The sequence below is a fragment of the Nerophis ophidion genome, linkage group LG23 (assembly GCF_033978795.1).
Source record: "Nerophis ophidion isolate RoL-2023_Sa linkage group LG23, RoL_Noph_v1.0, whole genome shotgun sequence".
Taxonomy (NCBI): Eukaryota; Metazoa; Chordata; class Actinopteri; order Syngnathiformes; family Syngnathidae; genus Nerophis; species Nerophis ophidion.
Genome location: NC_084633.1, coordinates 33,828,603 through 33,853,809, shown reverse-complemented (window position 1 = coordinate 33,853,809; position 25,207 = coordinate 33,828,603). Strand labels below are relative to the sequence as shown.

The window sequence follows — 25,207 nt, the reverse complement described above, 5'->3', positions numbered from 1 at the left end:
TGTTACATAAATACTTAAATCATATAAAGAAAAAATATTTTTTGTCTGAAATTTAGTGGGTGCGTCTATTGTCAGGAAAAAATTAAATTAAATGTTTTTATGAATGTTACTATATTACATACATACTTACATCATGAATATATTACATGTTATTATGAACGTTACTGCATTATATATATTCTCACATCATGTATATATTACATGTTATTATAAATGTTACTACATTACATATATACTTACATCATGTATATATTGCATGTTATTATAAATGCTATTACCGTACATTACATACATACTTACATCATGAATATATTACATGTTATTATGAACGTTACTGCATTATATATATACTTACATCATGCATATATTACATGTTATTATGAATGTTACTATATTGCATAAATACGTACATCATGTATAAATGACATGTTATTATAAATGTTACTAGACTCCATATATACTTACAGCATGTATATAATACATGTTATTATGAATGTTACTATATTGCATAAATACGTACATCATGTATAAATGACATGTTATTATAAATGTTACTAGACTCCATATATACTTACAGCATGTATATAATACATGTTATTATGAATGTTACTACCGTACATTACATATATACTTACATCATGCATATAAAATGTTGATTTGGGGGCTTTTTAGATCAAGGGTCGGGAACCTTTTTGGCTGAGAGAGCCAAGAAGCCAAATATTTTAAAATGTATTTCCGTAACAGCCGTATAATATTTTTTTAACCCTGAACACAACTAATGCGTGCATTTTTAAGTAAGAATAACATTTAAAGAGTATAATAGGTCACTTATTCTTTGTGGTAACATTGTTATTCTGAAGCTAACTGTGGAGGGGGGCGTGGCCTGCGGGCCTGCAGCGAAGCGGGGTGTTGCCAGGACCGGCCTCGAAATCAGTGACAGGTGCGTAGACGGCCCATCTGGGCCTTGTTACCTCCTGTCGCTATGTTATAAGCAGCAGCCAGGAGGAGAGATGGGGTTGGTGCTGGAGCCAGAGCACGAGCGAGAACGAAATATAAAAAGACAATTGCTGGAATGCAACTGAGAGACTTATTGAAAAATGAAACAATATTGTAAACCTGAAACAGGCTCTCATGTCGGTTCTTGGTGGTCTGAAGAACCCCCAGGAGGGCCAGCCCCACACTAACCAATAATAAATAAATAACTTCTTACCATCAACACAACTTCTTGAACAGGTGCGGTAGAAAACGGATGGATGGATTAAAAATGCACGAGGATGTTTTATATTTTGAACATCATTTTTAACACTGATTACAAGTGGAATTATTAATTATTTCTCGTGTTAAGCAGAGTCAGCTCAAATTTACCTGAGAGCCGGATGCAGTCATCAAAAGAGCCACATCTGGCTCCCGAGCCATAGGTTCCCTACCCCTGTTTTAGATTGTTTTATAGGCAAAATAGAGCAACTTTCGTTATCTCCATTGTTAGCTGACTTTTGCTAGTGTTTATTTACGAGTTAGAATGCATAAAAAAAATGGAAACGTGTAATTTCGTCTCACATAAGGATAGGCAAACAAACCCCTCAACTCCACAAAAAGTGTGGTTCCCTCTCATGTTGCAAGTCAAAATGTTCCAGAATAAAAAAGGGGAGGAAGTTGTCGAGTAACTCACAGCAACTTCGGGGGGAATCTGACTCCGCGGGAGCAGCTTCTTCTCCTTGGGAGGCTCGCCGTCGCTTGGATCCCTCACCCTGTTTGAAAAGGGCAAACGAGGGGGACAGAGGGTAAGTAAGCGGGTCACAGACTCTTAAAAGGGCTTTTAGTGACCGCAAGACAAGTCAATATGGTTATTTCAAACAGAAAAAGACAGCGCCTTCTTTTTGGAATCCACAGTGAAGGCCGCATCTATTCAATAAAAAAACAAAAAACAATCTCCATCTTTAATCTGCTTAACTGCATCTCCCAGCTCCCTGTGGTAAACTGTGTGTGTAGATTTGCAGCGGATAAAAGTGCTGAGCTGACTCAAGGAGGACAAATCAGCCCGATCGGGTAAATAATACATCTGCTGCAGATGTACAGTAGCATTAAATTGTCTGTGCGTTCATTGGCAGCAGCTCCCGGCGCCGTGCTAATAAATGGCTTCCATCGGCGGCGCTTATGCATACTTCATACACACGGGCGACAAATGACGGGGCGACATCGTGCATCTTGCGCGAACTCCCTTTGACGTCCGTCCTACGCATCAACACCGACCAGAGGGATGCTGTCCTCATTTGCATGTGGAGGCGGGGCTTATTAATATAGTCATGCTTTATTAAAAGGGTTTGCATATACCAGTGCAATTATTTTATGTCCCCCCTGCCCATTACCAGGAAGAAGAACACATTTCATAATATAATTTGTCTATAAAATTGTAATAAGTCCACCTCTACATAGGGGGAAATTTTAGCGTTCTCAATCATGAAATTATGTTGTTGTTGTTTTTTTTATGCATTCTAATAATAAAATGGAGCATATAGGAGTCACTCTATTTTGCCTATAAAAACATCCAAACATCATAGGCTTTATGTACATGATGTAAGTATATATGGAGTGTAGTAACATTCATAACATGTAATGTATACATGATGTAAGTATACATGTCATGTAGTAACATTCATAATAACATGTGATATATACATGATGTAAGTATATATGTAGTATCTAGTAACATTCATAATAACATGTAATATATGCATGATGTAAGTATGTATGTAATGTAGTAACATTCATAATAACATGTAATATATACATGATGTAAGTATGTATGTAATGTAGTAACATTCATAATAACATGTAATATATACATGATGTAAGTATATATGTAGTATCTAGTAACATTCATAATAACATGTAATATATGCATGATGTAAGTATGTATGTAATGTAGTAACATTCATAATAACATGTAATATATACATGATGTAAGTATGTATGTAATGTAGTAACATTCATAATAACATGTAATATATACATGATGTAAGTATGTATGTAATGTAGTAACATTCATAATAACATGTAATATATACATGATGTAAGTATATATGTAGTATCTAGTAACATTCATAATAACATGTAATATATGCATGATGTAAGTATGTATGTAATGTAGTAACATTCATAATAACATGTAATATATACATGATGTAAGTATGTATGTAATGTAGTAACATTCATAATAACATGTAATATATACATGATGTAAGTATATATGTAGTATCTAGTAACATTCATAATAACATGTAATATATACATGATGTAAGTATGTATGTAATGTAGTAACATTCATAATAACATGTAATATATACATGATGTAAGTATATATGTAATGTAGTAACATTTATAATAACATGTAATATATGCATGATGTAAGTATATATGTAATGTAGTAACATTCATAATAACATGTAAAATATACATGATGTAAGTATAAATGTAATATAGTAACATTCATAATAACATGTAATATATGCATTGATGTAAGTATAAATGTAATGTAGTAACATTCATAATAACATGTAATATATACATGATGTAAGTATATATGTAATGTAGTAACATACGTCATAAGCTACTCAGTGGCCTAGTGGGTAGTGTCCCAGAGGTGGGACCAAGTCATTGTTTTGCAAGTCACAAGTAGGTCTCAAGTCTTTGCCCTCAAGTCTCGAGTCAAGTCCCGACTCAAGACAAGCAAGTCCCGAGTCAAGTCCAAAGTCAAGACTGGAAAGTCTCAAGTCAAGTCCCAAGTCCTGCATTTTGAGTTTCGAGTCATTTCAGTCCTTTTAACCACAGACTAATATATTTACACGGTTTGTGTATGCTTTTAAAACACTGTATGCATTCATTCTAAAAAAAAATAGTGCTTACATTGCACTTCATAACAGCACAATTAACCAGTTATTTTAACTATTTAACTCATTCCTTTACAGAATAAACACATTTGAAAAAACAAGTGCAACTGTACTGCACACAAGTGTTAACATTGTATTTCCATGGCATATTGCAATGTAGCTAGTTCCACAGCAGTCTCTATCCTGTTCTTACCTTATCTCATTGATCTCATTTCATACTGTATGTGTGTTTATGTCTGCGTACACATGAAAAACATAACAAATACATGAACATAACAACGAACAGAGTTGTACTTTTTAGATGTCAGAGCCCTATGGAATATGTACACATATTCTTAATATAGTATACATTTTACTGACCTTTATTTGACTATGTTTGTCTTTTTGTAGGTGGCTAAAATATGCGGTGCTGCTGACCACCGTATAACGTTACGTTATTGTGTGTGATACATTGACTAACGTAACATTATGTGTAGGTACCTCATGCGAACCTGCTTAAAAAAAGTCACTTGACAAAAAGTATGGAAAGGTAGCGAACTGCAGTGGACGCAACAGATTGTCGTGTTTGCAATGACGTTATAACCCTAAACATCTTATAAGGTGACGTAGCATTGGCTGCTGTGACGCAAGCAATTTGGTTCCACCTTGAAGTGGTGCTGAGGAGCCGGCAAGCAGCCTAAACTGACAGTTGACAAGTAGAAAACAAAGATGCTGGGCTGGTGTTCAGCGTTTTCCTGCTCAAATAAGCGGACTGTGGAATATAGGAATCGGGGGATTACTTTTCACAAGTAAGATTTAAAGGGGAACATTATCACCAGACCTATGTGAGTGTCAATATATACCTTGATGGTGCAGAAAAAAGACCATATATCTTTTTAACTGATTTTCGAACTCAAAATGGGTGAATTTTGGCGAATTAAACGCCTTTCTGTTTATCGCTCTGGAAGGGATGACGTCAGAATGTGACGTTGCCGAGGTAACACAGCCGCCATTTTCATTTTCAACCCATTGTAAACATTGGGTCTCAGCTCTGTTATTTTCCGTTTTTTCGACTATTTTTTGGAACCTTGGAGACATCATGCCTCGTCGGTGTGTTGTCGGAGGGTGTAACAACACTAACAGGGAGGGATTCAAGTTGCACCACTGGCCCGAAGATGCGAAAGTGTCTGCCGCCAGACCCCCGTTGAATGTACCAAAGTGGCTCCACATTTTACCGGCAATGACAGACATGGCACAGAGATGTATGGATAACCTGCAGACGCATTTGCAACCATAAAGTCAACGAAATCACAAAGGTGAGTTTTGTTGATGTTGACTTATTTGCTAATCAGACATATTTGGTTGCGACGTGACTGCCAGTTAATCGATGCTAACATGCTACGCTAATTGACGCTAACATGCTATTTACCGGCGGTGCTAAAGCAGACATGGCACAGAGATGTATCGATAACCTGCAGATGCATTTGTAACGATAAAGTCACAGTAATCACAAAGGTGACTTTTTTTTATGTTGACTGCCAGCTAATCAATGCTAACATGCTACGCTAATCGATACTAACATGCTATTTAAAGGTCAGTTAAAAGGTATTCTATATTTTAGGTGCTAAAGCAGACATGGCACAGAGATGTATGGATAACCTGCAGATGCATTTGCAACTATATTACGTTTCCTTCCACCCACATTTAATGCGAAACAAACACTTACCAATCGACGGATTTAAGTTGCTCCAGTGTCACAAGATGCGAAAGTCCTGATCGTTTGGTCCGCACATTTTACCGGCGATGCTAACGCAGCTATTCGGCCATATTATGGCTATGAACAGCGTCAATAGCTATTCGCTCAATAGCTTCAGTTTCTTCTTCAATACTTTCATACTACAACCATCCGTTTCAATACATGCGTAATCTGTTGAAACGCTTAAGCTGCTGAAATCCAAGTCTGAATCCGAGCTAATGTCGCTATACCTTGCTGAGCTATTCGCCATTGTTTGTTTACACTGGCAGCACTGTATGACGTCACTTTCAAATCAAGCACTTTAACGTTTTTTTTAGGGATATTCAGAGACCGGTAAAATTTTGAAAAAAACTTCAAACAATACAACATGCCACTAGGAACTGATTTTTATTTTTTTCAACCCTTTTGAAATTGTGATAATGTTCCCCTTTAACATTAACATACTATTGGTTGTATTCTGTGAAAATAATATTACCACAGAGTTGAGAAGGAGGAAAAATCTACAGTATTTGTATGTGAAAATCACAAAGAAATCTTCTGGGGGAGGATGACACCCCTACAGGGATTTGGTTTACAAACTTTCAGCCCCACCTAAAACAAAATTCCCCAGCCGCCACTGATTATGATGCATTCTCATTTTAGGCAAAGTATAAAACAATACTTTCTTAACAGTATGTATGTAACCAGGAATAAGTCTTCAAGTAGCACTATTCAAATACTAACTTTGTTGGATAAGACAGACTTTGGTTTTATTCTGAATCCAGTCAAACAGATTGGTGGTTTTAGCTGATATAAAGACTTTCAGATGTTTACATATGTTTAAGTATTTGGCAAACACTTTTATCCAAAGCAACATACATGAAAAATACATATAAAACAATCACTGTAAACAATGCAAAGTAATACAAAATATCAATAAAAAGTGTCAAGACAGAATAAACTCTCTGCTGTTGCAGCAACAGAGATACAGTCCATAGGTCCATAAGATATATAGATATCTAATGTATTCATACATTGTTTATGTAGGATATACGCATGCATATTTATCCTAATCATATTGTTTCTTCAATTTAAAAATAGCTGACCGTTTTTTTCCCTTCTCTGGGATAATTTTTCCCAGTTTTGATCTTGACGTCTGGTCACTTATAGCATGTAAGAATATTCTATTACTGTTAAGCAAACTATGAACACGCCAAAACATGTGTCCTTTATCATAGTTACACGTATGACAAAAAAGCGCGTGAATACCAGTGGTATTCAGTGAGGTAAAAGGAATGAAATGTGCTGACAGTTCATTGCTCCTGCCAAATGAATTGCACTGAGTGGAGGGGATCACCACTCCAAGATGGCGGCCCTGCGTCACGTCAGCACCAGTAGCAAGTAGCGCTCGAAGCTGCGTCTACTTAGAACATTGATTGATTGATTGATTGATACTTTTATTAGTAGATTGCACAGTTCAGTACATATTCCGTACAATTGACCACTAAATGGTAACACCCGAATAAGTTTTTCAACTTGTTTAAGTCGGGGTCCACGCTAATCAATTCATGGTACAAATATATACTATCAACATAATACAGTCATCACACAAGTTAATCATCATAGTATGTACATTGAATTATTTACATTATTTACAATCCGGGGGGTGGAATGAGGAGCTTTGGTTGATATCAGAACTTCAGTCATCAACAATTGCATCAACAGAGAAATGTGGACATTAAAACAGTGTAGGTCTTATTTAGTAGGATATGTACATCCAGCAGAGAACATAGTGAGTTCAGATAGCATAAGAACAAGTATATACATTAGAAGTACATTTGAGTTGTTTATAATCCGGGGAGATGGGATGTGAATGGAGGAGGGTATTAGTAAAGTGTTGAAGTTGCCTGGAGGTGTTGTTTTAGAGCGATTTTGAAGGAGGTTAGAGATGCACTTACTTTTATACCTGTTGGGAGTGCATTCCACATTGATGTGGCATAGAAAGAGAATGAGTTAAGACCTTTGTTAGATCGGAATCTGGGTTTAACGTGGTTTGTGGAGCTCCCCCTGGTGTTGTGGTTATGGTGGTCATTTACATTAAGGAAGTAGTTTGACATGTACTTCGGTATCAGGGAGGTGTAGCGGATTTTATAGACTAGGCTCAGTGCAAGTTGTTTTACTCTGTCCTCCACCCTGAGCCAGCCCACTTTGGAGAAGTGGGTTGGATTGAGGTGTGATCTGGGGTGGAGGTCTAAAAGTAACCGGACTAGCTTATTCTGGGATGTTTGGAGTCTAGATTTGAGGGTTTTGGAGGTGCTGGGGTACCAGGAGGTGCAAGCGTAATCGAAGAAGGGTTGAATGAGAGTCCCCGCTAGAATCCTCAAGGTGCTTTTGTTGACCAGAGAGGAGATTCTGTAGAGGAATCTCGTTATTTGGTTGACCTTTTTGATCACCTTGGTTGCCATTTTATCACAGGAAAGATTAGCCTCTAGAATGGAACCTAGGTAGGTGATCTCATCCTTCCTGGTGATAACAATGTCACCCACTAATGTTAGCAGTGAGTTTACAGCCTCACTAATTTAACTACACAGCAAATAAAAGTTACGTTACTCAGCCAATAAACGTTAACTTACATTCAAAACTTACCCTTCTTTGTGCGACTTCAAATGTCGAACGAAGTTAGAAGTTGTTGCGTCTCCGTCGGTAATCTTCGAATGAACCGCATGCTTTGCATACTGGAATTTTTTTTTTTTTTTTACCAAGTCGTAGTTTTAATACCCAAACGAAACAACTTTTGGCATAATTTTTCCTCACCGGCGCGTTGCTTGATAGCTCTTCTTCGTTGGTTTTCCTGCAATTTGATTGGATGAATACTGTGTGACGAAAATAACATGGATGTAATTTGATTGGCTGTTGTTCTGACAGGTAGCGCACACGCTGTCACACACACTTGTACACGATGGAAGATCCGGAGCGCTCCTGAATAACTTTTTAATCGTTGGGTTTCGGGGAAAGTTCCAATCATGTCAAGTCAAAAGGCTCAAATCCAAGTCAAGTCACAAGTCATTGATGTTAAAGTCTAAGTCGAGTTGCAAGTCTCTTTACATTTTGTCAAGTCGAGTCTAAAGTCATCAAATTCATGACTCAAGTCTGACTCGAGCCCAAGTCATGTGACTCGAGTCCACACTTCTGGAGTGTCCGCCCTGAGATCGGTATGGCGTGAGTTCCAATCCCGGCTGAGTCATACCAAAGACTATAAAAATGGGACCCATTACCTCCCTGCTTGGCACTCAGCATTAAGGGTTTGAATTGGTGGATAAATCACCATAAATGATTCCCGGGCGCAGAACCGCTGCTGCCCACTGCTCCCCTCACGACGAGTTGAGTTTATACCAAAAAGTTCTATTTTGGTTTCATCTGACCACATGACATTCTCCCAATCCTCTGCTGTATCATCCATGTATCCATTTTGGTATAAACTCAACTTGTCGTGTTTGGAGGAAGAAATATTCAGAGTTGCATCCCAAGAACACCATACCTACTGTGAAGCATGGGGGTGGAAACATCATGCTTTGGGGCTGTTTTTCTGCTAAGGGGACAGGACGATTGATCCGTGTTAAGGAAAGAATGATTGGGGCCATGTATCGTGAGATTTTGAGCCAAAACCTCCTTCCATCAGTGAGATCTTTGAATGGTTGACCAAATACTTATTTTCCACCATAATTTACAAATAATTTATTTAAAATTCCTCCAATGTGAATTCCTGGAATTTTTTTTCACATTCTGTCTCTCACAATTGAAGTGTACCTATGATGAAAATTACAGACCTCTGTCACATTTTTAAGTGGGAGAACTTGCACAATCGGTGGCTGACTAAATACTTTTTTGCCACACTGTGTATATATATATATATATATATATATATATATATATATATATATATATATACAGAGAGAGAGAGAGAGAGAGAGAGAAAGAGAGAGAGAGAGAGAGAGAGAAAACTGACTTTTATTCACGTTTATTTACAAGTTAGAATAATTTTTTTTTAAAACATCCATCCGTCTTCATGTCTTTCATAGACAAAATTCCAAAACAAGTGCAGTTCCCTTCTTTTACAACTAAAGAAAACTAAATAGATTTGAACTAATTCTTCAGTAAATTCACCAAAATGTCAGCGTGGAGTTATCGAGTCTGTTCAGTGGATTGGGGAGCTAGCTTGTGCAGCTAGTGACGTTACAGACATTGTTTGGAAACAATTGAGGTTTGTAAGTAAACTTTTAGAAAACAAATAACTAATCCATCTGCAGATTATAGTCCGGTGTTACTAATATATGGAAAAATATTTTTTCTTCTCAAATTTAGTGGGTGTGGCTTATTCACTTATAAGGGGCTCCATAGACCGGAAAATTTGGTACATGTTATTATGATTGTTCCTGTTACTACATTACATATATACTTACAGAGTGTATATGTATGTGTACCTTGATAGAGGTCTCTGTATCGGCGAAGTAGAGCGACTTCCATTGATTCCCTTCTTAGCTGACTTTTGCTAACATTTTTCTAAGAGTTAGAATGCATAAAACATGAAAAACATATGTGCTTACATAATGACTGAAAGATAGTGGGTAGACGGTTCATCATCATCATCAGCCGTTGTCAGTCCACTGCTGGACGAAAGCCTCAGCATGTTTCTGCCATTTGGCGTACTTTTCATGCTGGTTATTAGCCTACACCTCCCACGCTGGTTTAGTGCGGGTTGGAAGGGGTAGAAGGTTAAAGTAGGTCTAAAACCATCATGATCCAGATTGTCCTTTGGACACCGCATATGGTTTACCATGAATTGATTTACGTGGACCCCGACTCAAACAAGTTGGAAAAACTTATTCCGGTGTTACCATTTAGTGGTCAATTGTACTGAATATGTACTGTACTGTGCATTCTACTAATAAAAGTGTCAATCAATCAATGATTCGTCCATCATCCATCCATTTCTACCGCTGGTGTCTATCTCAGCTACAATCGGGCAGGTCACAAGTCACCACCTCATCGCAGTCAATGATTCGTATCAGATTTGAAAAAGATATCGGTTGATAAAAGTTGCAAAACAAAGAGGTCAATCAAACATGGCTTACCTGGTAGATCAATAAGGAAAGTAGTAACATATTTTGGTCCTAAATATCCCTCATTTCCAACTCTTTTCAAAAGCTGGGATATGAACAAAGGCCTCTCAAAGCCTCCATCATGTTTTGCTTCCCATGTTTCGTCCCCAAGTTGGCGGCTTCTCCCCGATCGGTTATCTTAACTTGTAGCGCTTGGCAAGTCAGCATTTTCTTGTGCAGGCTGCACAGCTTCAATTTCTTATCATCTGGAATGTTCTTTTGCGTTCTCTTTGATGCCCCACAATGAGGCCACAACTGAAAAGTGATTAGCGAGAATCACAAGAGGGGACAATGGTCCCTGGAAGGCGTACTGTACGTACATCGGGGGTTGCATAAACACTTTATGGGCTGACCTTTTCTCATGATGTTTTATTTTTTTGCATTTAAGTCTAAATTATAAAATACATCATCATAAAAGTTCAGCTGAAATGCATTTTGCTGTCAAAATTCAAATATAAGGTTTTTGAATCAAATTAGGAACGTCTAAGACAAGCTGGACCTTGAAAAAAATAACAAATAAAATTAAAGCTGCAAGCAGCGATGGACGGGACAGAGTATTTATAGCCATTGAAGGGGGAATTGCAAACTTCCTGTTGATTTTAGCTCGGGGTTGTCCGAGTATGAAATATAGGTCTAAGTGAGACCTACATAGAGGTTTTTGTTTCATGTGTCTTTGACATTCCTACTGGGAGTTAGAGGCAGTTTTGTCTGAGCAGGGTTCCGCCATTTTGAGACTCTAATGCAGTGTTTCTCAAATGGGGGTACGCGTACCCCTGGGGGTGCTTGAAGGTATGTCAGATTTAAAAAAAAAAAAACTTCTAAAAATAGCAGCAATTAAAAAATACATTTATTGAATAACACTTCAACAAAATATGAATGCAACTGTGAAAAGAAATGCAAAAATGCGATATTCAGTGTTGACAGCTAAATTTTATGTGGACATGTTCCATAAATATTGATGTTAAAGATTTCTTTTTTTGTGAAGAAATGTTTAGAATGAAGTTGATGAATCCAGATGGATCTTTATTACAATCCCCAAAGAGGGCACTTTAAGTTGAAGATTACTTCTATGTGTAGAAATCTTTATTTTATAATTGAATCACTTGTTTATTTTTCAACAAGTTGCTAGTTATTTTTATATCTTTTTGTTCTAATAGTTCAAGAAAAACCACTACAAATGAGCAATATTTTGCACTGCTATACAACTGATGAATTAAAAAATTGTTCACAGGGGGTACATAACTGAAAAAAGGTTGAGAACCATTGCTGTAATGTATTGCGAATGGAGAGAAGCTTTTGTATTGAATGGGGAGGGGCAAACTTCCTGTTGATTTTAGCTCGGGTTGTCAGTATATGAAATATAGGTCTAAGTGAGACCTACATTGAGGTTTTTGTTTCATGTGTCTCTGACATTCCTACTGGGAGTTAGTGGCAGTTTTGTCTGAGCAGGCTGCTGCCATCTTGAGACAGCAGCAGCGCACCAGCAGCAGAGCAACAGTTCTTTGAGGGCTCAAAAAATCCAAACCGTAGCAGTAATTAAAACTCTTTCATCAACTTTTAATCAGAAGGGTTCAATCTCTCTCCTGTGCTTATTTAAAGCCAACATGACAAACGTGCTTAGAGGAGATAATGTTTGAAAAAGGTGACTGTTTTTACACAACTTTTGTTTTGAAGGGGATAGTGCAAACATCCTGTTGATTTTTGCTGGGGGTTGTCAGTGTATGAAATATAGGTCTAAGTGAGACATACATAGAGGGTTTTTTCATGTGTGTATGACATTCCTAATGGGAGTTAGAGGCAGTTTTGTCTGTGTTTTCTTCTTAGGGGGCGCTAGAGTGCAATTTAGAGTTTTGGGGTTTGGTGTTTTGATTAGATCGCAATTTTTTGCCAGTCCTGATGTGTTTGTCCAATTTGGTGAGTTTTGAAGCATGGTAAGGGGGTCAAATTATAGTTCAAAGAGGCGGCGGTATAATAATAAAGAATAAATAATAATAATAATTAAAGTTTCAAGCAGCGATGGATGGGACCGCTTTGGCTGCTGCCCCCATGACCCAAGCCCGGATAAGCGTTAGCTAGCCGGCAGCCATTTTAACAAATATTTCACACGAGGGCGAAGCACAACTAATGTTAATTTTATTCAAATATTGTGTCACTGGCCCGTTCATGCCATTTATAAGATTACATAGTGGGAGAGGTAGGAAAAACAAATGAAAAAAAATGTCTAGCTCTGTGTGGCCATCTTGGAAATGTTTTTCAGTGCAGCGGTTCTTTGAAGGCTAATAAAATCAAAACCGGACCATTCATTGTCTTTACTGTAGCATAAAAAGTGCAGATGCCCTTAAAACGCCACAACAGTCAGGCACCATATGTAAGTACCCAAAATAAAGAATGTTGGACGGTTGTTTTACGATACGCAGGCAAACGACACCTTTAAAACATACGGGCTTAGCTACGGCACCTGGCAGCCATCTTTGCATAGACGATCCCAGCCCCTCCCTCACGAATGTTGGTGCGTGCGCAACAGCAGCACACCTTATAGATTTTTTTTTTTTTTTTAAACGTCTCCCTCACTTTCTCTGCGCAAGGCGGCCATCTTTAAAATGGTTTTCAGCCCAGCGGTTCTTTAAAGGCTGATAAAATCAAAACCGTAGCAGTGATAAAAACTATTTCATCAACTTTTAATCAGAAGAGTTCAATCACTCTTCTCTTGCTTATTTGAAGCCGAAACGACAAAAGGCCTCAGAGGAGATAATGTTGGATAAAAAGCGAAATTTTATTTGGCAAACTTTTGTATTGAAGGGGGAATTGCAAACTTCGTTTTGATTTTAGCTGGGAGGTAAGAGTGTATGAAATATAAGTCTAACTGAGACCTATGTAGTGGTTTTTGTTTCATGTTTCTACGACGTTCCTACTGGAAGTTAGAGACAGTTTTGTTTGTGTGTTCTTCCTAGGGGGCGCTAGAGCGCAATTTAGAGTTCTGGGTTTTGATTTTTTGATTAGATCGCAACTTTCCCCGGTCCTGATGTCTGTATCAAATTTGGTGAGTTTTGAAGCATGTTAAGGGGGTCAAATTACAGCTCAAAGAGGCGGCGGTATGATAAAGAATAATAATAAAACCTTAGAAATTCAATAGCGTCCTCTGTCCCAAAGGGACATTCGGTCCCTAATTAAAGCTGCAAGCAGCGATGAACGGGACCGCTTTGGCTCCTGCCCCCGCGACCCAAGCTAAGATAAGCGGTAGAAGATGGATGGATGGATTATTACACAGAGAAAAAGTTGTACACATGTGTTATACATCAGTCTCATAGTAATAACACTTGTAAAGTGGCTTGGGTATTTTATAAGGAGGCCTTGGTGCTGCCATTTTGAGACTATAATGCATGGGGAATGTAATGCAGTTGTTGTATTGAAGTTGGAATAGCAAACTTCCTGTTGATTTTAGTTGGGGGTGGTCAGTGTATGAAATATAGGTCTCAGTGAGACCTATATTAAGAGTTTTGTTTCAGGTCTGTATGACAGTCCTAAAGTTTTGTATGAGCAGAAAGTCGCCATTTTGTGACAACAGCAGCAGCGCAATGGTTCTTTGCGGGCTCATAAAATCCAAACCGGGGTAGTCATTAAAGATCTTTCTTTAACTTCTAATCAGAAGGGTTCAATCGCTCTTTTGTGCTTATTTGAAGCCGAAACGACAAACGGCCTCAGAGGAGGTAATGTTTGAAAAAAATGTGACATTTTTAGCCAACTTTTGTATTGAATTGGGAATAGCAAACTTCCTGTTGATTTTAGCCGGGGAATCTCAGTGGATGAAATATAGGTCTAACTGAGACCTCTGAGACCTACATAGTGGTTTTTGTTTCATGTTTCTACGACGTTCCTACTTGAAGTTACAGACAGTTTTGTCTGTGTTGTCTTCCTAGGGGGCGCTAGAGCTAAATTTAGAGTTTTGGGGTTTGGTTTTTTATTAGATCGCAATTTTCGCCAGTCCTGATGTGTGTGTCAAATTTGGTGAGTTTTGAAGCATGTTAAGGGGGTCAAATTACGGCTCAAAGAGACTGCGGTAAAATGAAATAAAAATAATAATAATAAATAATAATAATAAAACCTTAGAAATTCAATAGGGTCCTCTGTCCCTTTGGGACATCGGTCCCTAATAAAACGCTAGAAATTCAATAGGGTCCTCGGTCCCTTTGGGACAACGGTCCCTAACTAGAAAATTCCTGCGGAAATTCTGATAGGCCTGTGTGGATGGAGATGTTGCCAGCCCTACCTGCAGGTGCAAAGGTCACCGCCTCTGTCCACGGTGCTAAGGACAGAGCACCATCAGACGAAGGCGTGGTAGTGCTGACGGCGAGACACAGCTGGCAGGTGATTAGATTTCACAGGTGGTGTGTGTTAATCTAATCATCTCATCTTTAACAGTAAGCGATCGGGAGCAGGGGAGCGTGAGGATACGGACGTGACTGAAAAGTCACATTCTGCTGTAGAAAGAGTTGGACTCAAATATATGCACATTAAAAACGTTGTTAAAACTGCACACTTGGCTCTTGTGCCGTGTCTACAGTGGAGCTGCTAGGACACAACTTCCGCAGCTTGCTATCTGGGCCGTAGACTTCTTGCCGGAGGTCGCCGGATGCCGCCGTACTTTTAAGATGGTGCCGAGTGTCTGAATTTGTGGGTTTTAGGTCTAACTGTACATAAAGAGCTACAGAGCTAGCCTAAAACATTAGCATGGGCATATTGAAATGATAACACCTAGCATGTGTGCAAACGATTGCATGTTAACAGTTATCCTATCTCACATATCAAGTAATATGGCTGTAATGTGAGTGGCTTTGGAAATAGAAAAAAGCTAAAAAAAAAATCAAATGAAAAACTTAGCATGCTTAAGTTAGCCCACCAGCATGCTGTTGTTTTCATGCTAACAGTTAACAAGTTTTACATATCGAATTCTATGACACTGGGGTAAAGGGTAGCAAAATTAGCTAAAAAAGTTAGCAATGGTAATGTTAACGTGCTAGAAAGCTAACGTTAGCATGCTTACAGTTACCTTTTTTCACATAGCAAGGTATATGACTCTAAGGTGCGTGGCTGGCGACTTAGAGGAAAAAAAGTGTACGTTCCTAATTTGATTCAAAAACCTTATTTTTGAAATTTGACTGCAAAATGCATTTCAGCTGAACTTTTTGTGCCCGGGGCATTGATTCCCGGGCGCAGCAGCTCACTGCTCCCCTCACCTCCCAGGCGGTGAGCAAGGGGATGGGTCAAATGCCGAGGACAAATTTCAATTACTTTAACTTTAACTTTAATTAGCTTGGAAAGTTAGCACTTTAATGTGAGCATGCTAACATTAGCATGCTGGCAGTTAAAAAGTGTCACATAGAAAGTTATATGACTAAGGTAAACGGTTACAAAGACAGCTCAAAAAGCTATCACTTTAATGTTAGCATGCTAACATGCTAATGTAAACATACATGCATGTGTCAAATATCAAGGTATATGACTGTAAGGTGTATGACTGCGGAATTAGAGATAAAAGTGCAAAATGTCAAATTCGGTAGGAATTACGTGTGAATGTCCTCCCTACATGCGCAAGCCGACAAGCCGGGTGAGTAGAACTAAAATGATTGGAATGGTTCGAATCCGTTGAGAAATGTGGGATATGGAGCGGTTTGTATATTGCCCATTCATTTTGAATAGGGGGTAATTCCTGGTAATACACATGTATATACATACATACATATATATACATATATACACATTACCTGCATATATATAGACACATATATACACACATATATATATACACAGATACATACATACATACATACATACATACATACATACATACATACATACATACATACATACACATTACCTGCATATATATAGACACATATATACACACATATATATATATATATATATATATATATACACAGATACATACATACATACATACATACAAACCCCGTTTCCATATGAGTTGGGAAATTGTATTAGATGTAAATATAAACGGAATACAGTGATTTACGAATCATTTTCAACCCATATTCAGTTGAATATGCTACAAAGACAAGACATTTGATGTTCAAACTGAAATAATCAAACCCTCTAGAATGTAATGCCAGCAACACGTGACAAAGAAGTTGGTAAAGGTGGCAATAAATACTGATAAAGTTAAGAAATGCTCATCAAACACTTATTTGGAACATCCCACAGGTGTGCAGGCTAATTGGGAACAGGTGGGTGCCATGATTGGGTATAAAAACAGCTTCCCAAAAAATGTGCACCTCTTTGTCCACAACTGCGTGAGCAAATAGTTAAACAGTTTAAGAACAACGTTTCTCAAAGTGCAATTGCGAGAAATTTTGGGATTTCAACATCTACGGTCCATAATATCATCAAAAGGTTCAGAGATTCTGGAAAAATCACTCCACGTAAGCGGCATGGCCGGAAACCAACATTGAATGACCGTGACCTTCGATCACTCAGGCACTGTATCAAAAAACCGACATCAATCTCTAAAGGATATCACCACATGGACTCAGGAAGACTTCAGAAAACCACTGTCACTAAATAAAGTTTGTCGCTACATCTGTAAGTGCAAGTTAAAGCTCTACTATGCAAAGCAAAAGCCATTGATCAACAATATTCAGAAACGCCGCCGGCTTCTCTGGGCCCGAGATCATCTAAGATGGACTGATGCAAAGTGGAAAAGTGTTCTGTGGTTTGACGAGTCCACATTTTAGATTGTTTTTGGAAACTATGGACATTTTTTCCAAGATGGCGCTGCTGTAGTGGCTGCTGTAGGCAGGAGCTCTGTGCTCTTGTGTCATCCTTTTGTGTTTCCCTCTTGTTTTCATGTGGTATTATATTTTTTTGCCTTTTGGTCCGGGACCCTTTGGGACTGTGTGACAAGGGGTGGCACTTTCGTGACCTCTGTGGTGCTTTTTTTGTGGACTTCTGGATCTGCCTCCCGGGAGCCTTTTGGCCATGGAGACCAGCTGCTGGGTGTCTGCCACACCGGAGTCGGTTTGGAGGGACTGGAGGAGATGCGGATGAGGGGACAGGACTGCAGAGTTTGGAGGGACTGGAGGAGGTACGGATGAGGGGACAGGGCTGCGGAGCTGGCACTGAGCACTGGGACGGAGAGGCTTCGCGGTGTCTTGGCTGGGTGAGCAGATGTCGGACACCTCAGTCATCTTGGACGTATCCTCGCTCATCCATGCGGACTGGACACTGGCCGAAAGTGGAGTCGGCTGTCTTGGTTGCTTTGTTGGGTCTGCTTCTGTCTCTGGCCATGCTCCCTCCACCCCAGCGGACGATGGCTTGGAACACCGCAGAGGCCACCACAGTGGATATGTTTCTTTTACTTTTTATTCATAGCTGTATGTAGAAGTGTCTGGTTGTATCTGCTGCTTTAATGTCTTTAATGTCCTCTGTGTTCTTTGATGTTTGATGTTTCCCTCTTATGTGTTCGATGGCTATGAGTTGTTTTTTTCCCTTGGCCTCAGTCTGCACCCCCTCTCCAGGGCCCAGGCCAAGACCGATTTTTTTATTTTATTTTAATCTTCTATTTTCCTGAAGGAACTCTCCTGACGGAATAAATAAAGTACTATCTACTCTAATCTAATCTAATCTTTGTGTCCTCGGGAACAAAGAGGAAAAGAACCATCCGGATTGTTATAGGCGCAAAGTTCAAAAGCCAGCATCTGTGATGGTATGGGGGTGTATTAGTGCCCAAGGCATGGGTAACTTACACATCTGTGAAGGCACCACTAATGCTGAATGGTCCATACAGGTTTTGGAGCAACATATATTGTCATCCAAGCAACGTTATCATGGACGCCCCTGCTTATTTCAGCAAGACAATGCCAAGCCACGTGTTACAACAGTGTGGTTTCGTAGTAAAAGAGTGCGGGTACTTTCCTGGCTCGCCTGCAGTCCAGACCTGTCTCCCATCGAAAATGTGTGGCGCATTATGAAGCGTAAAATACGACAGCGGAGATCCCGGACTGTTGAACGACTGGAGCTCTACATAAAACAAGAATGAGAAAGAATTCCACTTTCAAAGATTCCACAATTAGTTTCCTCAGTTCCCAAAGGTTTATTGAGTGTTGTTAAAAGAAAAGGTGATGTAACACAGTGGTGAACATGCCCTTTCCCAACTACTTTGACACGTGTTGCAGCCATGAAATTCTAAGATAATTATTATTTTCCAAAAAAAAAATAAAGCTTCTGAGTTTGAACATCACATATCTTGTCTTTGTAGTGCATTCAACTGAATATGGGTTGAAAAGGATTTGCAAATCATTGTATTCCGTTTATGTTTACATCTAACACAATCACAATTTCCCAACTCCTATGGAAACGGGGTTTGTATATACATACATACATACATACATACATACATATGTATATATATATATATATATATATATATATATATATATATATATATATATATATATATATATATATATATATATGGTGGCAGAGGGGTTAGTGCGTCTGCCTCACAATACGAAGGTCCTGCAGTCCTGGGTTCAAATCCAGGTTCGGGATCTTTCTGTGTGGAGTTTGCATGTTCTCCCCGTGAATGCGTGGGTTCCCTCCGGGTACTCCGGCTTCCTCCCACTTCCAAAGACATGCACCTGGGGATAGGTTGATTGGCAACACTAAATTGGCCCTAGTGTATGAATGTGAGTGTGAATGTTGTCCGTCTATCTGTGTTGGCCCTGCGATGAGGTGGCGACTTGTCCAGAGTGTACCCCGCCTTCCGCCCGATTGTAGCTGAGATAGGCGCCTGCGCCCCCCGCGACCCCGAAAGGGAATAAGCGGTAGAAAATGGATGGATGGATGGATGGATGGATGGATATATATATATATATATATATATATATATATATATATATATATATATATATATATATATATATATATATATATATATATATACATACATGTACACACACACACATACATATATATTTTAGTTTTTCATTTTTTATTTTTGGAGCGTGTTGCGTGTGATCTACCAAGACTGCGTGTACAATTGCAAAGTGGTGCAGACCTCCCTATTTTTGCGTGTACTATACGTAGCTTCTACCACACTAGTTCATGTCATTATGTACTAAAAGCTGGAAGGGGGCGGGTTTTAAATGCCTAAAACCAACATGTAGAGTTAGCGCCATCTTGGCATCGGCGTAAACAGCCTCAGACACAAACATCATCATTAGCATTAGCATAATAAAAATTTTAACGGTCCTGATGAATGCTTATGTTTTGAAAGATCAAGTATCAAAAGTGCATTAATTGTGCCACGCCATCTTGGGAGAGTTCAGGCCACACTTTAGGTGAGGAGATGATTCATTCACATATGTCAATGAATAATAAACAAATGTCTTCAGGGCGACAGATTGTTCTCTTCATATTTAATAGATGGATGGCAGCTCCCCAGCATGCCACCCTAAAAACCTGAAGCAAACGCAGATGAACTCTTTTAGCTCCCACTAATCCCACAAAGAGGCGTAAACGATGCGTTTAAGGCCCGCTCGGAGTCTGCGCCTCTTTTCTCACGGACAGCGTCTGCATCGATACCAGACTTTTAATCAGCTGTGATGAATTATTGAGCAGATCATGACCTATATAGCGCCTGCTTGAAGTGAATGTGCCAATAAACCCCAGATTTACTTTTTAACGTGTGTCCATGTCCCACATGACCTGTAAACGCTCAACCAGGTTCTCACTCGCAACGACGACCAGCCTTCCACGTTCATTGTATGATTGTTCCTAACATATGCTTTTCTATACCAAAATTCATCCATTTATTATTATTGTGTGAATGTCCCAAACATTCACACATGTGCTTTTGTACACCACAATTCATCTATTTATTTTTATTGTGTGAATGTTGCAAATATTCACACATATGCTTTTCTACACCCAAATGAATCCATTTATTATTATTGTGTGAATGTCCCAAACATTCACGCATATGCTTTTCTACACCAAAATTCATCCATTTGTTATTATTGTGTGAATGTCCCAAACATTCACACATATGCTTTTCTACACCACAATTCATTTATTTATTTTTATTGTGTGAATGTTCCAAATATTCACACATATGCTTTTCTACACAAAAATGTATGTATTTGTTATTATTGTGTGAATTTTCCTAACACCACACATATGCTTTTCTACACTAAAATTCATCTATTGATTTTTTTCGTGTGAATGTTCAAAACATTCACACAAAATGCTTTTTTACACCACAACTAATTTATTAATTATTATTTTGTGAATGTTCCAAACATTCACACATATGCTTTTCTACACCAAAATCCATCCATTTATTATTATTGTGTGAATGTTCCAAACATTTACAAACATGCTTTTCTACACCACAATTAATGTATCTATTATTATTTTGTGAATGTTTCCCACATTCACTTATATGCTTTGTCTACAACAAAATGTATCTGTTTATTATTATTGTTTGAATGTTCCAAACATTCACACATATGCTTTTCTACACCACAATTCTTCTATTTATTATTACTGTGTGAATGTTCCAAATATTCACGCATACAGTATGCTTTTCTACACCACAATTCTTCAATTTACTATTAGTGTGTGAATGTTTCAGACATTCACACATAGGCTTTTCTACACCAAAAAACATGTATTTATTATTGAGTGAATGTTCCAAAAATTCACACATATACTTTTCTACACCAAAATCCATCTATTTATTATAATTGTGTGAATGTTTCAAACATTCACACACATGCTTTTATACACCAAAATTAATCTATTTATTATTATTGTGTGAATGTTCCAAACATTCACATATTTACATTTCTATACCACAATTAATCTATGTATTATTATTGTGAGAATGTTCCAAACATTCACACAATAATACACCACAATGTTCCAAACATTCACACACATGCTTTTCTACATCACAATTCATGCAGTTATTATCATTGTGTGAATGTTCCAAACATTCACATTTATGCCTTTCTACACCACAATTTATCTCTTTGTTTTTATTGTGTGAATGTTCCAAACATTCACACATATGCTTTTCCACACCACAATTATTCTATTTATTATTATTGTGTGAATGTTCCAAACATTCACACACATGCTTTTCTATACCCCAATTCATCAGTGTATTATTACTGTGTGAATGTTTGGAGCATTCACACATATGCTTTTCTACACCACAATTCATCCATGTATTATCATTCTCTGAAGGTTTGGAAACATTCACACAAATGCTTTTCTACACCAAAATCCATCTATTTTTTATTATTGTGTGTATGTTCCAAACATCCACGCATGTGCTTTTTTACACCAAAAATCATCATCTATTATTATTGTGTGAATGTTCCAAACATTCACGAATATGGTTTTCTACACCAAAATCCATCAATGTATTATTGCTGTGTGAATGTTCCAAACATTCACAAATATACTTTTCTACAACAAAAATTATGTATTTATTGTTATTGTATGAATGTTTTAAACATTCACACACATGCTTTTCTACACCACAATTCATGTCTTAATTTTAATTGTGTGAATCTTTCAAACAATCACACATTCGCTTTTCTGCACCACATTTCTTCTATTTATTATTATTGTGTGAATGTTCCAAACATTCAAACATATGCTTTTCTACACCACAATTCATCTATGTATTATTATTATGTGAATGTTTCAAAAATTTGCACAATTGCTTTTCTACACCACAATTCTTATATTAATTATTATTGTGTGAATGTTCCAAACATTCACACATAAGTTTTTCTACACCACAATTATTCTATTTATTATTATTGTGTGAACGTTCCAAACATTCACACAAAGGCTTTCCTACACCAAAAACTATTTATTTATTATTATTGTGTGAATGTTCCGAACATTCACACATAGGATTTTGTACACAAAAATAAATCCATGTATTATTATTGTGTGAATGTTCCAAACATTCACACACATGCTTTTCTACACCAAAATTCATCCATATATTATTATTGTGTGAATGTCCCAAACATACACACATATGCTTTTCGACACCAAAATGCATCTATTTATTATTATTGCGTGAATGTTTGAAGCATTCACACATAGACTTTTCTACACCATAATTCATCTATGTATTATTATTGTGTTAATGTTCCAAACACCACACATATGCTTTTCTACACCAAAATGCATCTATTTATTATTATTGTGGGAATCTTCCAAACATTCACACATGTGCTTTTCTACACCACAATTATTTGTATTATCATTGTGTTAATGTTCCAAACATTCACACATATGCTTTTCTACACCAAAATTCAACCATTTATTATTATTATTGTGTGAATGATCCAAAAATTCACAAACATGCTTTTCTACACCACAATTCATGTATTTATTATTTTGTGAATAATCACTTATATGGTTTTTCTACACCAAAATAATCTATTTATTGTTTTTGTGTAGATGTTCCAAACCATTCACACATATGATTTTCTACACCACAGTTAATCTATTTATTTAGCTTCTCCTTCTTCTTCTTCCTCTTCTTCAGATTTTGACACGCTCTACTTTCCGCATTTTTCACCCGATTCAAACCGTTCCAACTTCAAACTGTTCAGCCTATTCGGGAATCGCGGAATTTCTTTTGACCAATTCCAAATATTACCAGATTTTCCAGAATTCCAGGTTTTCCGGGACATTTATCTGATTCAAAACGAATTGGCCATTTTTCAGTCTTCCACCATTTCCACATTTTTCAACTTATTTAAACCATTCCACCTTCAACACATTCCACCATTCTGGAAATTCAAACTATCAGATTTTCAAAGTTCAAAAATTTCCAGGATTTTCCAGAATTCCTGGTTTTCCAAAGACTTACGTCCACCCTTTTTTCTAGCACCAACTCCTTCTACATTCTTTAACGCTCCAATGTCAAAACGTTCCTATTAATTAAGACAAAAAAACAAAGCTGTTTTTGAAATGAAAAAATTCCAAGTTTTCCCGAAATTCCAGGAATTCCATAATACCATTTCTCACTTCAAAGTGTTCCTACTTTAACATTTCTCAACCGATTTGAAAAATTCCAATACCAGCCATTTCAACTCATTCAGACCATTCAAGTGTTTTACCATTCTCAAAAAATCCCACTTTTCCAAAATTTGGGAAATTCCCATTGAAATCAAAGAGACATTTTTCAAAGTTCCACAGCTCCCACATTTTTTATCTGATTCAAACTGTTCTAACTTCAAAAATATACAACCTGTTTGGATATAGTATGCTCTACTTCAACAATTCTAAAAAAAAATAATTCCAGGATTTTCCAGAATTCCTGGTTTTCCAAAGACTTACGTCCACCCTTTTTTCTGGCACCAACTCCTTCCACATTTTTTAACGCTCCAACGTCAAAACATTCCTCTTAATCAAGACAAAAAACCAAGTTATTATTTGAACTGGAAAAATTCCCGGTTTTCCCAAAATTCCAAGAATTCCATAATACCATTTCTCACTTCAAAGTGTTTCTACTTTAATATTTCTCGACCGATTTGAAAAATTCCAACACCAGCTATTTCAACTCATTCAGACCAATCAAGTGTTTTACCATTTTCAAAAAAAATCCCAGTTTTCCAAAATTTTGGAAATTCCCATTGAAATCAAAGAGACTTTCTTCAACGTTCCACAGCTACCACATTTTTTATCTGATTCAAACTGTTCCAACTTCAAAAATATACAGCCTGTTTGGATATTGTATGCTCTACTTCAACAGTTCTAAAAAAAAAATTCCAGGATTTTACAGAATTCCTGGTTTTCCAAAGACTTACGTCCACCCTTTTTTCTGGCACCAACTCCTTCCACATTTTTTAACGCTCCAACGTCAAAACATTCCTCTTAATTAAGACAAAAAAACAAAGCTGTTTTTGAACTGGAAAAATTCCCGGTTTTCCCGAAATTCCAGGAATTCCGTAATACCATTTCTCAATTCAAAGTGTTCCTACTTCAACATTTCTCAACCGATTTGAAAAATTCCAACACCAGCCATTTCAACTCATTCAGACCATTCAAGTGTTTTACCATTTTCAAAAAAATCCCACTTTTCCAAAATTTGGGAAATTCCCATTGAAATCAAAAAGACATTCTTCAAAATTCCACAGCTCCCACATTTTGTATCTGATTCAAACTGTTCTAACTTCAAAATTATACAACCTGTTTGGATATTGTATGCTCTACTTCAACAATTCCTAAAAGAAAAAATTCCAGGATTTTCCAGAATTCCTGGTTTTCCAAAGACTTACGTCCACCCTTTTTTCTGGCACCAACTCATTCCACATTTTTTAACGCTCCAACGTCAAAACATTCCTCTTAATTAAGACAAAAAACCAAGTTATTATTTGAACTGGAAAAATTCC

The 25,207-nt window shown here is 37.5% G+C and overlaps 1 protein-coding gene across 1 annotated transcript in view; it reads right to left on the bottom strand.

The window, feature by feature from the left end:
• LOC133541130 (glutamate receptor ionotropic, NMDA 2B-like) overlaps window positions 1-25,207 on the bottom strand; it is a 553,382-nt gene that overhangs the window by 493,634 nt on the left and 34,541 nt on the right. The window contains exon 2 of the mRNA XM_061884238.1: window positions 1,670-1,748. The gene's annotated coding sequence lies outside the window, so the exon portion shown is untranslated. The remainder of the gene's footprint in view (window positions 1-1,669; window positions 1,749-25,207) is intronic.